Source organism: Pteropus alecto, unplaced genomic scaffold, assembly GCF_000325575.1.
Source record: "Pteropus alecto unplaced genomic scaffold, ASM32557v1 scaffold25, whole genome shotgun sequence".
In the NCBI taxonomy this organism is placed as follows: domain Eukaryota; kingdom Metazoa; phylum Chordata; class Mammalia; order Chiroptera; family Pteropodidae; genus Pteropus; species Pteropus alecto.
This window is the reverse complement of record NW_006441955.1, coordinates 4,070,278-4,084,891: the sequence shown is the minus strand read 5'-3', so window position 1 is coordinate 4,084,891 and position 14,614 is coordinate 4,070,278. Positions and strand designations below refer to the sequence as shown.

The following is a 14,614-nucleotide window of genomic DNA, read 5'->3' as shown; positions in this document are numbered from 1 at the left end:
TTGTGGCGGTGGGAGGGTGAGGGGTGGGGGGGAGGTTGTATTGGGGGTGTTGGGCAAAATCACTCCTTGTCGAGAGCCATTGATTTAGTAGAAAAAAGTATATTGATGACACATGATAGAAAATGAGAGAACAGCTGGGCAATGTCCTTGAGTTGGTGAGAAGTGATGGGATCTACTGCACAAAAAGAGTGATGGATCTGCTGGTTTCACAGACTGTGAATCCACATTAGCTGAGAAAGCAGAGAGTATGGGCATGATATAGCTAGGTGGCTAGATGTGGTGGTAGGAACCTAAGGAAGTTCTCTTCTAGTTGCCTTTGTGTTCTCAGTAAAATAAGAAGCAGAGTAAGCAACTAAAAGCAAGCACACAAAAGGTGTTGGAGGTTTTAGGAGATTGGAAATCTGATGAGAGATCACCTAGGATAATGAAAGAAGAAAGGGACTAGTGTATTGTAATTGCTGAGCAGCTTTACCTTTCAGCAGTAAAGACCAATTAAGAGTAGAATCAGGCTAATTAACATTGTTGTGTGTTTTTCTCCAGTCACACTCAGGGTGAATGTGAGCAGGGTTTTAGTTTTACCAAAAGAATATCATGAAATGAAGGAGGGAAGGAAGTTGAGTGTGTACAAGGGAGTGATTATAATAATTGATCGTGAAATTTAAGATGGGTAGGGAGGTATGTGAGGACATGAAGTAGGTGAGGGACAGTGAAAAGGTGGTAGGATCATCAGTGACATATAAGTTCCTGTAGGACCGAAAGATTGTTGGAGTTGGAGTATTAAAGAAAGTGAGCTGGAAATATAGGAGATCAGAGAATGAGATGCTTGAAACCGAAGTTATGAAGGGATGCATTTATTGGTAAGGCTATGGTCGAGGGCATGACCATGGTAGTGGGTTTCAGGGTGGGGTGGGAAATGGAGTCACAAAGGCAGATGCACCACAGAGTATCAGAGTTCAGGGGACGAAGAGTGACAGAAAGACCTTAGTGTAGTAACTAACACAAACAGTTACCAATTTCCATCCTACCTTGGATGATTAACCTAAACTCTTCGTGGTAATATCTTTTCCTTCCCAGTGACCAATGTGGGGGTGGCCAAGAAGATGAGGGAAAGTCTGCTGAAGAGCTTCTGGAAAATGTTTCCTTATTCCAAAGAAAGAGAATGTTCTCCTTCTTTCTCTGGATTATGTGACAGCTGAAATTTTGTAGCCATCTTGAGGATGAAGTTAACACTGAAGATGGTAGAGAGAGGGAAAGAACATGGGCTCTTGATGACACCATTGAATCCATGATCAACTCAATCTTGGAGCCTTCCCTACTCAGAGACTTCATATTTTGAGACATAATTAATTCTCTTATTGTTTAAGCCAGTTTGCATTAGGTTCTGTTATTCACAGCCAAAAGCTAGCACTGTCTTTGAGGAACTCCCTGCTTGTGGGAGAGCTAGACGTGGAAACAGACAATCACATCTCAGTATGTCAAATGCTGCCCTGGAGAAAAACTATGGGGTTATGAGAGCCTTGTGAAGATGCCTAACTAGGTCAGGGAGGGTAATCCTTAAAAGTCAATAAGAGTTTGCTGGGCAAAAGTGGGGTCTTGGGGAAAGAGAGCTGGATACGTGGCAGGGCAGCAGTGAAAGAAAGCTCAGAACTGCCAGTAGTTTTTATGGCTAGCAGGAATTCTAGATGAAGTCAACAAAAATACTAGTTGATATGTGTTTGCCAATCAAAAGATTCTATCTGTTAGAGGTTCATTACTTGCCTATCCAGCATTTACCTTCCCTTTTCCCCTTCCTCATAGTTTCCTCTGGTAGCTATGCCTCGCCTGTGCTCCCCACCCCACTCCTTGTGATTGACTCAATTCCCAGTTCTAGAGGTGGACTCTGACAGAAGCAAGTAGAGTAATCTTATCCCCCTTGACACAATGATTTGCAGGGTAAATGAGATGTAAATTAGTCATATCTGGTAGTCCTCTGACTATAGAAAACAGTTCAGGGGTAGTTTAGTCAAGTTTGGGACTTTTATTCACTGGTTTTGAGAAACAATGCTCTCTCCTGATATATATAAACAAGAAAGCATATAACCTCCTTTCTGCTAGCTGCTAATTTGTGTCCAAGGGGGAAGCCAATTCAAGGATTAAGTTGTAGGGACTAGGTACACAGGTGGTCAGAGATGAGACAACTGAAGGGCAATTGAAGAGATGATGGCAATTGACAGAACTGCCCTGAAATCTGCTGTTGCTTGACTTTCAGTTACATTTGCCAACAAATACTTTCCTTAGTTAAGCCAATTTGAATTGAATTTTCTATTACTTGAAGCTGAATGGATCCCAATTTGAAACATATACACAGGTCAGTATGTTCATTAATAATCTATAATATATCATATGTTTTTTTATGGTACATAGAATGTCCAGTTCCATATCAGACCCTAAGGGCTTGGGATGGGATACATGGATATGACTCTGGAGACATCGACTGGGGACAGCATTTTATCTTAAAGTTAAAGGAGAGCCAAGGGAGAGGGTTAGTCAGGTTAAATAAATAAAAGGTAATAATCTCCATGCTTTTGAGAATAAGCCTTTTCAAAAGGGAAATTCTTTTTCCTTGCCCTTTTCTGTCAATGAAATACTTGATTTCAAAATCTACTCATTCATTCAATAGCTATTTATTAAGCATTTACAATGTGCCAGTCACAACTGTAGGAACTGAAGATATAGCAGAGAACAAAACAGACAATAATTCCTGCTATCGTAGAACTTATGTCCTATTCAGGCCACATGATATCCTCTCCAGGATGTCTGCCTGAATCCTCTCAATCATATTTAATATTTCCTTTTGCTTTTATGGCCTTTGTACCACTGTAATTACACTTATGGTTTGCTTCAAATTAGAGGTATTGCTTCAGATGTCAAATATCTCCTTCACTTGACTGAAAGATTCTTGGGATCAGGGTCTCTGTTATTCATGTGTCCTCCAAGCACAGAGATGGTTCAGAGCAGGTGCCACTGGGTATTTGTGGAATGAGCGAATGACTGACTAGAGTCCTAAAGGCGGAGTGCCACATGGTGGAGCTCTCACTGCAGCCACTGCTAAGAATTCACTTGGAGCGATTGGGAGCCAATTTGTCATGGACTAGGCAATCTGTAAATCGTATAGAAATGACATTCCTAATGAGTAATTATTACTGGTAATTGATAATAATAAAGTTCATTTATATGACTATGGGCATAATAGGAAAGTCTAGATAGAACTATTAGGAAATTCAAATAGCTGTCCAGTTTAATCAATGTAAATATTTTGATCCTTGCAGTCACACTGAAAACGGTGACTGCAAGCATAAAGACATTTCTTTGGTTTTAAATTTACATGACCCCAAAACTGGATCATATATGCATTTGAATGTTTTATGAATTATTATAACTTAGGGGCAAAGGCTTCTGATTTTTCTGGAAAAAAAAAATTACTGTGAAGATCCACAGCAATTGTTTTTGCTGGATGTCAAATGGTTGCTGTTACGTTGCCACACAGTCAACAGAAGGAATCTCTGTTACAAAACTTAATAGCATAATTTCCTTACAGAGTTTTGTACATTGATAGAAAGCCAATAGAAGACATATAAAGAAACAGAAGAAAATAGAATAGAAGAGTTAAGGTATTGGACAAATTTGGTTTTAAACTGTGTTGGAAATCTGGAATCCCTCTTATAAAACTAGGTTTGGGGGATGATGTTAAGATAAAGGTATTTCAAAATAGCATATATTTTGAAATAGTGAATTTTCTTTAAAAGCACTTTCCATACTGACAGAGTGATCCTTTATCTTTAAAGTACACAATTATATTACTCTTCTGCTTCAAACCCTCCAATGATATTTTCATCACTTATATTACAAATCCAAATTTACCCAGTTGTGAAGATAAAAGGAGATAATAAATAGCATAGTGCCTGGCACAGTAAATTCTTGGTAAATTCTTAGTATGATTTTTCACTACTTTGTCCTTTATTATAAAGACCCTTCAGACTACAATGCTTTCTAAACTTTCCCATTCCCACCCTGGCTTTCATCTGGTTAACTTCCTTCTTGTCCTACAGGTTTCAGGATCCCAGAAGTCTTGCCTCATTTATAATCTGGAAGCTCTTTGGTACTTATCACACCATTTTATAATGATATGTTCGCAAAGGTGTCTCTCCCACCTGAGAGCAGAGGCCAGATCTCATAAACTGTTCTATTTCTAATGCCTAGCAATAGGATGGTCAACTGTCCAGGTATGCTTGGAACTGTTCCAGGTTTAGTACTGAAAGTCCCATGTCTTTGGAATCCCACAATTTCAGGCAAACGGGATAGTTGGTCAACCTGCCACAGGTCCTGATACATAAAAATAGTTCAATCAATAAATTTGTTTACCTAAGCAAATTATCTTTGGTGAGTCACTTTTGCTTCCTGTGCTTAAATTTCCCCAACTGTACTAAAGAGTTTAAACAAAATAATATCTAACTTCCCTTTTAACTCTGCCATTCTAGAATTGGATATCTCATTTATGGCCTGCCTACATTCATTATTTTACCTTATCTGTACTAAGAAAATCTTAACTAGTTACCACTCCAATTTTTTAAAAAAGCACTGCTGAAAATCCTTATGATAAATTAAATGAAAAGAGTAAGATATAAATCTTATATATATGGTATGATTCCAATTTTGTAAAGTGTGTATATTTTTAGGTTTAATAGAAGGAAAGGGAATGGAAGTATGAATACATTTTAAATTAAGGATAAATTTTCCCACTTTTTGAATTTTCAAAAATCTCTGCAATGATCGTATGATTTTATAGTCAGAAAATAATACCTACAAAATACCAAAAGTTAGTTAACTGATTACATGTTTTCTTTAGTACAGTGCTTCTCAAACATTAATGTAGGTCTGGGGTGGGCCTGTGATTCTGCGTTTCTGAGAAATTTTTAAATGATGCCGGCGTTCTGGTTCGTGGATCACATTTCGAGCAGTAGGCATTATTATATATGAATTCTATTTTTTTTTTTTTTTTTAAGGCAAGGCAACTTTTGGTTTACCTCACAGATTGCAAGGACCTTGTCAGCTTACAATCCCTTATTTTTTTATGTCAACAGCACCTGGTCTTCCTAGGTGGTCTCCCATCCAAGTATTAACCAGGCCAGACCCTGCTTAGCTTCCGAGATCAGATGGGATTGATCTCGGGGTAGTATGGGTAGTATGGTAGACGTATATGAATTCTAATCTATATTTAACAAATAGTTACAAAGTCGTTAACCATCCTGTGCCTTTGCTAGCACTTTCCAAAATGACACACTGGCATAACCCAACTTTTCTGAGAGCTGAGGAGATCAATACCTTAGGAAGCTTTGAGTTATAGAGATTGGGAATTCCTGCCTTAGAGTTAGTTGTCTTTTGTAAAGAAGGACTCAAATATAATAAACCATATCAGACCAACCAAGATACCAGAACACTACAGATGCTATATTATGCCAAATAGATTAATTGCCCTCCCTTCTATCCCCCCCACAGAGCTTCTAGTAGAGTTGTGTTCTACAAATAGTGTTTGAATAAAGGTATGAGAGTTTAATTATATAATAATAGTTAACATTTGGATTATTTCCATAGGCTTAAAGCACTGGTTCTCAAGTTTCAATGTGTGTGATACTCACCTGGGGAAGCAGCTGAAATGTAGATTCCTAGACTCCACCCTCAGAAATTCTGATTCTGGGCAGTGGAGTTCAAAAATCTGTATTTTTAACAGGCATCCAGATTATTCTAATGTAGGTGTCTTTGGACCATATGTTTAACGACATTGGTTTTAAACATAAAAAGATATCACAACCTATAGTAAGAAATACATTTTACAGCATGATGCAGTCCACTCACATTTATATACATATATATCTGAAACAAAACTTTCACAAAACAGTGCTAACCCTTATTATATGTCACAGATTCTGACATTTTCTCTTTTATGCATTTCATTACAAAAACATTGCCCACAACTAACCATATTGATTTCACATCATTTATCTCATTTAATTCTCACATCAGTGCTGCAAGGTAAACACTCTTAACTGTATCTTTCTTATTTGGAAACTTAACTTTGGGGAAGATTAATATGTCCAATGTTTCATGTCAAGTAAGTGGTGGAGGTAGAATTCAAATTCAGAATGTCTGGCTTTAAATGGCCCTAATGTGCCCCTCACCCTGACACGGACATCCTGGAAAAGCCTAGCAGCCTCTAGTTCTGGAATACATTCAGACAAATTCTGGTTTCCCCAGTTGAATCTCATCACCTTTGAATACCAATCTGAAATTTCTAAGAGAAAAAGAATTTGACTCAACTTGGACCACGTGTGAACTCTGATCTTTTCTGCTATAATCAAAAGGACTCTGAGAATGAGTTGCCTAGTACAGTCATGGCCACGTAATTCCTACAGTGAGGACTGAACCTGAGGAATAATTTCAAAAGAGGGGCAAAGAGCTCTGTAGGCACATGGAAACATACTTACTGTACCTGCATTTCTCCTCATTTGAGAAGGGGAATTTTCTGTCTTCTTCTCCAGGTAAGTCCTCATTGCGGCGCCACACCAGGAGAAACTAAAATGGTATAATCCAAGTCTCCTTCATCTCTCAACCCCTTGCCGAACTGCTGTAATCTACAATTCCCCAAATACAGAGCAGGGATAGTTCTGGAAGTTGTCACCTGAGGCAAAAGAGAATGCCAAAATGAAAAGGGCACCTCCTTCAGTCTTTGTGACTGGGGACAGTGACCAACTTTCTAGGTCAATAAGGATCTTAGGAGATTCAACGGTAGCTGCCATTGTTGTCCCCCTCTTCCCTGGGTCCTGGCAGCAATTTTTTGCCTAAGGTTCTGAAAACTTGACATTCTTTATTACATAATTCAGAACTTCCATCCAGGATACTATTTTAACTTTTTGAAAAGTGAAAAATTATAAAGTTTCTCTCAAAATTTGTTGAATAAAGAAAAAAGCATTATTAGCCTTCTTAAAAAGTATTCAAAATAGAAAATTAATGTGACAATTCTTGTTCTTTTCTTCTATTAATGAGACGTACACCGCTTATGAAGACCAGCTATAAAAGTTTCAACTGTGCCAAGAAACATAAGACTAATTCAGAAGGTTAAAAAAGCATATGGAATTTTTAGGTGCTTAAATCCTTTTTGGACAAATCAAATAGTGCTTTCATCTACATCTTTCATTTGTTTTTTTCCCCACCCCTGAAGAAGATCAACAGTTTCTTTGATTTAAAAAAAATAGTTTGAAGTACTTCTTAAAGAGTATTTTTAGGATTTTGCTTTCTGTTATTTTCAATATACTTAAAATTTAAAAAATATTTTCTCAGCTATGGCCATGCCACCCTGAACTAGCCCAATCCCATCTGATCTCGGAAGCTAAGCAGAGTCGGGCCTGGTTAGTACTTGGATAGAAGACCACTTAGGAAGACCAGATGCTGTTGACGTAAAAAATAAAAAAATAAGGAATTGTAAGCTGGCGAGGTCCTTGCAATCTGTGAGGTTAACCAAGGGTTGCCTCACCTACAGTGAGGACTGAACCTGAAGAATAATAAACAAACAAATAAACAAATAAATAAATATTTCCCTCTTTAACATGGCAAAATAAAGATAGATTTTGGGGGGTGCCGGGGATGTGGCCCTGAGGTGGGGTTGGCTGGTGGGCAGGCAGACACTGCAGTGCAGGGCCACAGGGGGACATGTGGAGGCACAGGGAAAGGATGGTGGCCTGGTGAGGGGAGGAAAAGAGAGGGTCACACTTTCAGGTGTCTGAGGCTCACTCTCCTTTCCCACAGCTGCGACCCTGGGACAAGATAGTGAAGGTCTGAGTGAACAGATTTGGCTGTATTGGGCACCTGGTTACCAGGGCTGCTTTTAACTCTGGCAAAGTGGGTATTGTAGCCATCAATGACCCCTTCATAGACTTCTAACTACGTGGTCTACATGTTCCAGTATGATTCCATCCATGGCAAGTTCAAATGCACAATCAAAGCTTAGAATGGGAAACTTGTCATCAATGGAAAGCCCATCACCATCTTACAGGAGTGAGATCTCATCAACATCAAATGGGGTGATGTTGGTGCTGAATATGTTGTAGAGTCCACCAGTATCTTCACTACCTTGGAGAAGGGTGGGGCTCACTTGAAGGGTGAAGCCAAGAGGGTCATCATTTCTGCCCCTCCGTGGATGCCTCCATGTTTATGATGTGTGTGAAACAAGAAATGTATGATAACTCCTTCAAGGTTGTCAGTAATGCCTCCTGCACCACCAACTAACTGCTTGGTCCCAGGCCAAGGTCATCCATGACAACTTTGGCATTGTGGAGGAACTCATGACCACAGTCCATGCCATCACTGCCACCCAGACAGTAGATGGTTCCTCTGGCAAGCTGTGGCGTGATGCCCAAGGGACTGCCCAGAATATCAACTCTGCTTCTACTGGCACTGCGAAGGCCATGGGCAAGGTCATCCCTGAGCTGAAGGGGAAACTCACTGGCATGACCTTCCATGTCCCTACACCCAACATGTCAGTTGTAGAGCTGACCTGCTGCCTGGAGAAAGCTGCCAAATACAATGACATCAAGAAATGGCGAAGTAGGCATCAGAGGCCCCCTCAAAGGCATCCTGAGCTATACTGAGGACCAAGTTGTTTTCTGCGACTTTAAAAGTGATACTCATTCTTCCACCTTCAATGCTGGGGCTGGCATTGCCCTCAATACTGTGTCAAACTCATTTCCTAATATGACAATGAATTTGGCTACAGCAACAGGGTGATGGACCTTATGATCCACATGGCCTCCAAGGAGTAAGAGCCCCCTGGACCACCAGCCCCAGCAAGAGGAAGAGAGGCCCTCAGCTACTGGGGAGTACTTGCCTCAAATTAATCCTCCAACACACTGAGACTCTCTTGATCTTCACAGTTTTTATCCCAGACCCCATGAAGAAGGGGAGGGGCTTAGGGAGCACTATCTTGTCATGGACCACTGGTAAAGTTTACTGTACCCAGCTAAAAAAAAAAAAGATTGATTTTTAACTTGCCTAAAAATAGAATTTTAATATTTATTTCTAGTTAAATTCTAAAGTATTATTAAAATAAAAACAATCCCTAAACTCTAACTCGGCAAGTGTTTTCCTTTTCTCCCCATTCCCATCAAGTTATTATGTGCTATGTTTTTGTATGATAATAATCCTAGGGAATATATAATGTTGTGTTGTACTTTTTCCCCTTGATGACAGCAACAATAATGAAATGGTACTTTCCTTTGCAAAAGTTTATTTGCTTGTGTACAATCATTATAAATATTACTTCTAAGTCTCTTAAATATTAGTATCATGTCTCCAAATCTTTCATCTGGGAGCATTTTAATGTGTCTTATTTAAAATTTGTATTATTTTAACAAACATTAATTTATTATTTCATTTTTTATATTATTAATTTGATAATATTATAATATTATTATATTATATTACCCTGAGTGAAAATATCATCTGCATCACACCAAAGTCAACCCAATGAACATCTGAAAAAAATATATTTCTAGTCTCAATTGGTAAATACTTTAAATAATATTGCTATTACTTTAATAAACAAACACTGGCATTTCTTTTTAGAAAATAAATGCTCCAGGAAATAAATGTTTCACACAAATTGCAAATTAAATGAAAACTCTTTTAGGGAGGCAGTGGTAAAGATACAAGTGAATCCTATCTTAATAATGGATAGGGAGAGAAAATACTTGTATTTAAACTTAGCCTTCAGCCAAAAATTTAATGACCTCAAAATTACCCTTTAAAATGCTAAATCAAGTTCTTTATACATGGCTTTTATTTTGTATACAATCCTGTCAATGTATAAGATATGCATCAAATATGAAAAATATAATTTCAAGAGTACTCAGAAATTAAAACATTTAAGTATTTCATTGCTTCGAATACTGAAAATTAGTGAAGATTCTAACTTGTTCTTCCTATAACTGATTTTATAAGTTCCTCCAACTTCTTTTTATGCCTGTCATCACCACTTATGAGCCTGACCAACTAAAATATCCATTTAACTTCTTTGTCAATGGTTTGAAAAGTCTTAAAACCATTCATTCTTTGCGCTAGCTAGCTAACCTCTCTGTGCCTCAGTCACCAGTAAAATGAAATAATAATAGATCCCATGTCATGACATCATTAGAAATATTAAATGAGTCAATGTGTGTGTATATACATACATACATACATATATACATACGTACATACATAATGCATACTGCTTAACACAGTGCCTTGAACATAGTAAACAGTGTTTGTTGTTATCATTTTATTATTGTAATTACCATAGCACCAGTATTTTTTGTATCAATTGTATTAACTCCCACTACGTAAAGTACTTTTTCTCTCTTTTATTTTTATTTTTAATTGTGCCAAAAAAACACATAACATAAAAAATACCATCTTACCCATTTTTAAGTGCACAGTTGAGTAGTATTAACTATATACACATGATTGTGCAACAGATCTCCAGAAATTTTTCATCTTGCAAAACCGAAAATCTATACTTATTAAACAACTCCCATTTCCCTCTTCCCACAACCCATGGCAACCACTATTCTACTTCCTGTCTTTGTGAATTTGACTATTATAGATACTTCACATAAGTGGAATCATACATTATTTGTCTTTTTTGTGACTGGATATTTGAGTTGCTTCTACCTTTTTGCTATTGTGAATAATGCTTGTATGAATATGAGTGTGTGAATATATTTTTGAGATTCTGCTTCTAATTCTTTTGGTTATATACCCAGAAGAAGGATTGCTGGATCATATGGAAATTTGGTTTTAAATTTTTTAAGAACTTCCATATCGTTTTCTGTTGTGGCTACCCATGTTATGCTCCACCAACAATGCACAATAATTCTAATTTCTCCACAACCTCACCAACACATTACTTTTTTTCCATAGTAACCATCCTAATGTGTGTGAGATAATAACTCATTATAGTTTTGATTTGCATTTCTCTAATGATTAGTGAGGTTGAGCATAAATCCATGGTTTTTTTGGCCATTTATGTATCATCTTTGGAGAAATGTCTATTCTTTTGCCCATTTTTAAATTGGGTTATTTGTATTTTTGTTGAGTTTTTTTTATATATTATTAATATAATAAGGGACATTATTAATCCCTTATCAGATGTATAATTTGCAAATATTTTCTCCCATTCTGTATGTTCCTTTTTCATTCTGTTAATTGTGTCCTTTAAAGTACAGAAATTTTTAAGTTTGATGTGGTCCCATTAGTGTCTATTTTTGCTTTTGTTGCCTGTGCATTTGGTGTCATATCCAAAATATCATTGCTAAATCCAATATCATGAAGCTTTCCCCTTATATTTTCTTCTAGAAGTTTTAGGTTTAGGTCTTACATTTAGGTCTTCATCCATTTTGAGTTAATTATTCCATATGGTGTAGGGTAAGGATCCAACTTCATACTTTTGCATGTGGATGTCCAGTTTTCCCTGCAACATTTATTGAAGAGACTGTCTTTTCCCCATTGAGTGGTCTTGGTACACTTGTCAAAGGTCATTTGTATGATTTATAATATTATTAGAAAATAGAGATTGAAAATTAATGAACTATGCATTAAATTTTAAAAATTAAAAAAAGAAAAAGATAAAAGTAAAGAAAGAAGAAAATAGAGAGCATACATTAATGAAATGAGAAACAAACATTAAAAAGCATCCATAAACTAAAAGCTGGTTCTATAGGAAAAAAGTAATGAAATAAACCCTGGTAAGATTGTTTGTGGGGGAGAAGCAAAGAAACAAGTAAATAATATTAAGAATGAAAAAGGAGAGAAAACTACATCTATAGTAGAGATAAAAAATCATTAGTGAACAACTATGAATAACTTTATGCCAGTAAATTTGAAAGCTTACATAAAAATGCATAATTTCTTAGAAAAGTATAAGTCACTAGAATTAGCTCAAGAAGAAATAAGAAACCTAAATAGTATCATAACCATTAAAGAAATTGAGTCAGTAGTTTATAAAGTCTACTTACAAAAAGTAAAGTATCAGGTTTTACCAAACCTTTTAGAGGAAGAGATAATCCTCCTGTTCTTGAGATTAGAAACAGGACTCCTTAACTAATCTTATGAGGCTGGTATAGCCTGGTTATTTATATCCCAGAATATTAAAGTAGTTGAAAAAATATTGAAAAACTGAAAGTTAGGACTTTAAAAATCATAACATTAAGTTTAAATATTTTATTTATATCCAAATGTGAATTTAGTCTAATTCTACTTTTCTGGTTTTAATGGAAGCAAACTCATCAATATTTTTAAAATCTACTTAGGAAAAAAATTAATCATTAAAAGTCCATAAAAACATGTATCTAGTGGTGCATATTTTTCCTTTTGTTTGAGCTTTGATGGTTCAGCATGGCACCATGAAAGCCTAACTCTAGATCTTAAATAACTGGGCCGTCGATTAGGCCAAAATGAACACTTTTCACATATTCAGCTTGTTTTTCATCCCTTCTTTACCCTTCAAATTATTCTACATTATTCAGTTTAAAGATATAAGTAATACTGTTTCTTCTTGCTTTGTAACTATCTTGTATGTAGAACAATGTTATAGAGTCAGTAACTTTTCAGAATATGTTATACAGATAACTTAGTTTGTTATCTTGTGTTCCTATCAACCTAGTAATAATTTACAATAAAAATTTGTCTAAACTAATGTCCATAAATTGATGACTGGATGAACAAAAATGTGGTATATCTATAAAATGGAATGCCAATAAAAAGGAATGAAGTCCTGATATATGTTCTAACATAGACGAACCTAGTAAAACTAATCTAAGTGGAAAAGTCAATTGTAGATCACATATTGTATGATTCCATTTGTCTAGAATAGGCAAATCTAGAAAGACAGAAAATATATTAGTGTTTGCCTAGGTCTGGTGATGGTTAGGGGAGAAATGGGAGTGACTGCTAATGGGCATGGGGTTTCTTTCTAGGGTGATGAAAAATGTTCTAAATAGTTTGTGGTGATGGTAGCAGATTTGAATCATACCCTTTAAATGGGTGAATTATATATAAATTATATATCAAGAAAGCTATTATATATAAAACAAAAATAACTTCTATTCCATTAAGCCCCATTTTGCTCAAAGCACACACAAATTCACATGCAGCATCCATGTGGCTAATTCTCTTTGTTCAGCTCATGATTCACTGCCTCCTGGGAACCTTCCTTGACCCTTAGGCTGGGTTAGGGACTACTCGACAATCTCATACCCCTCTACTTTCTTGTATCATCGCACACTTCACACACATTTGTACCATTGTATGCATGCCTCCATGGGGACAAAGGAATCAGACAAGTACCTACCTTGCAAGAGCTCAAAGACAAGAAAAGTATTGAAGGGCAAGATCAAAGATCAAAATTTGGGGAGCACAGAGAAAAGAGTAGTTAGTTCTAACTGTGGGTTGGGATGGGGTCCTCAGAATATTAATTAATTAAATAAGCCAAACTTAGGACAAATGACAGAGAAATAGTGTTTATTCTTTAGGGTTAAAATGTTCTATATCTTGGTCCCTCTCAGTGCCTTTACTCTGTCTCTCTCATACTGTCCCTCTCGCTCTCTGCCTCTGAGAGGAGACCACACTGTGGAGTGTTATCCCTTTTCTAACAAACTTTCCTTTTGACCCTAAAAACAAACAAACAAACAAATGGATGAACAAATAAATAAATAAATAAACAGACAAGTAAATAAATAAATAAAACTTTCTATATCTTAAACTTAAAAAATTTTACTTTTGACTTTGGATAAAGAAAAAATTTTCAATATAGTTCTATTATTTTTTCCAAAACATCTCTGTTTAAAAATAGCCAATGGCACCTATTGCCTATGGAATCAAGTTCAAATCCTAGCTTGACATTCAATGCCCTCCACAATCTGGCTACAATCTCCTTTTCTAGTCTTATCTCCCATTATTCTGTCCTTTACCATACTCCTGCTCCTGCTACATAAGACTACGACTTAATCCCAAAATAAGCCCTGTGCTTCTCTTGCCTGTGTAATGCTATCCCTCTGCCAGTGTCATATCAAGATTTGGCTCAGATTTCTTCTATTACACTATAACTAGTTCTTATATAATTTCCCTGAAGCCAATCTTGCCTATCATTTCTAAACCAATATTATAAAGATAATAATTTTATCCTTTTATTATCAGCTAATGACTAGGGCTTCTAGTTCAAGAAAGTAGACTAAAAATTATGTTATAGATGTGGGAAATGCAGCATTCCTAAATACTTCAACATGGGTCTCTTAAGGATGAAGACAGTTGTCCTTTTGGCATGGTCTAATCAATTTATGAACACTTGTTTACTTCAGAGACAAGAAGATGTTCTAGGTTCACTTTGTACTTTCCTTGCCCCAGCCCCAGAATTAGCCATTTCTTCAAGGACTATTGTTTCCTTTGAGTGGGGAATAATTTTTAGAAACCAAAATCTGGTCTTTGCCCCTGGGATGAGTTAACTGTCTTAATATATATAGTATGAATATATGATATTACAGGTATTAGT

General features: G+C 36.4%; 2 pseudogenes; both read left to right on the top strand.

Moving 5' to 3' along the window:
* LOC102880694 overlaps positions 1–8,852 on the top strand; it is a 19,418-nt pseudogene extending 10,566 nt beyond the window's left edge.
* On the top strand, positions 7,373–7,491 carry LOC112486031 (annotated as a pseudogene).
* Positions 8,853–14,614: the final 5,762 nt, after the last annotated feature.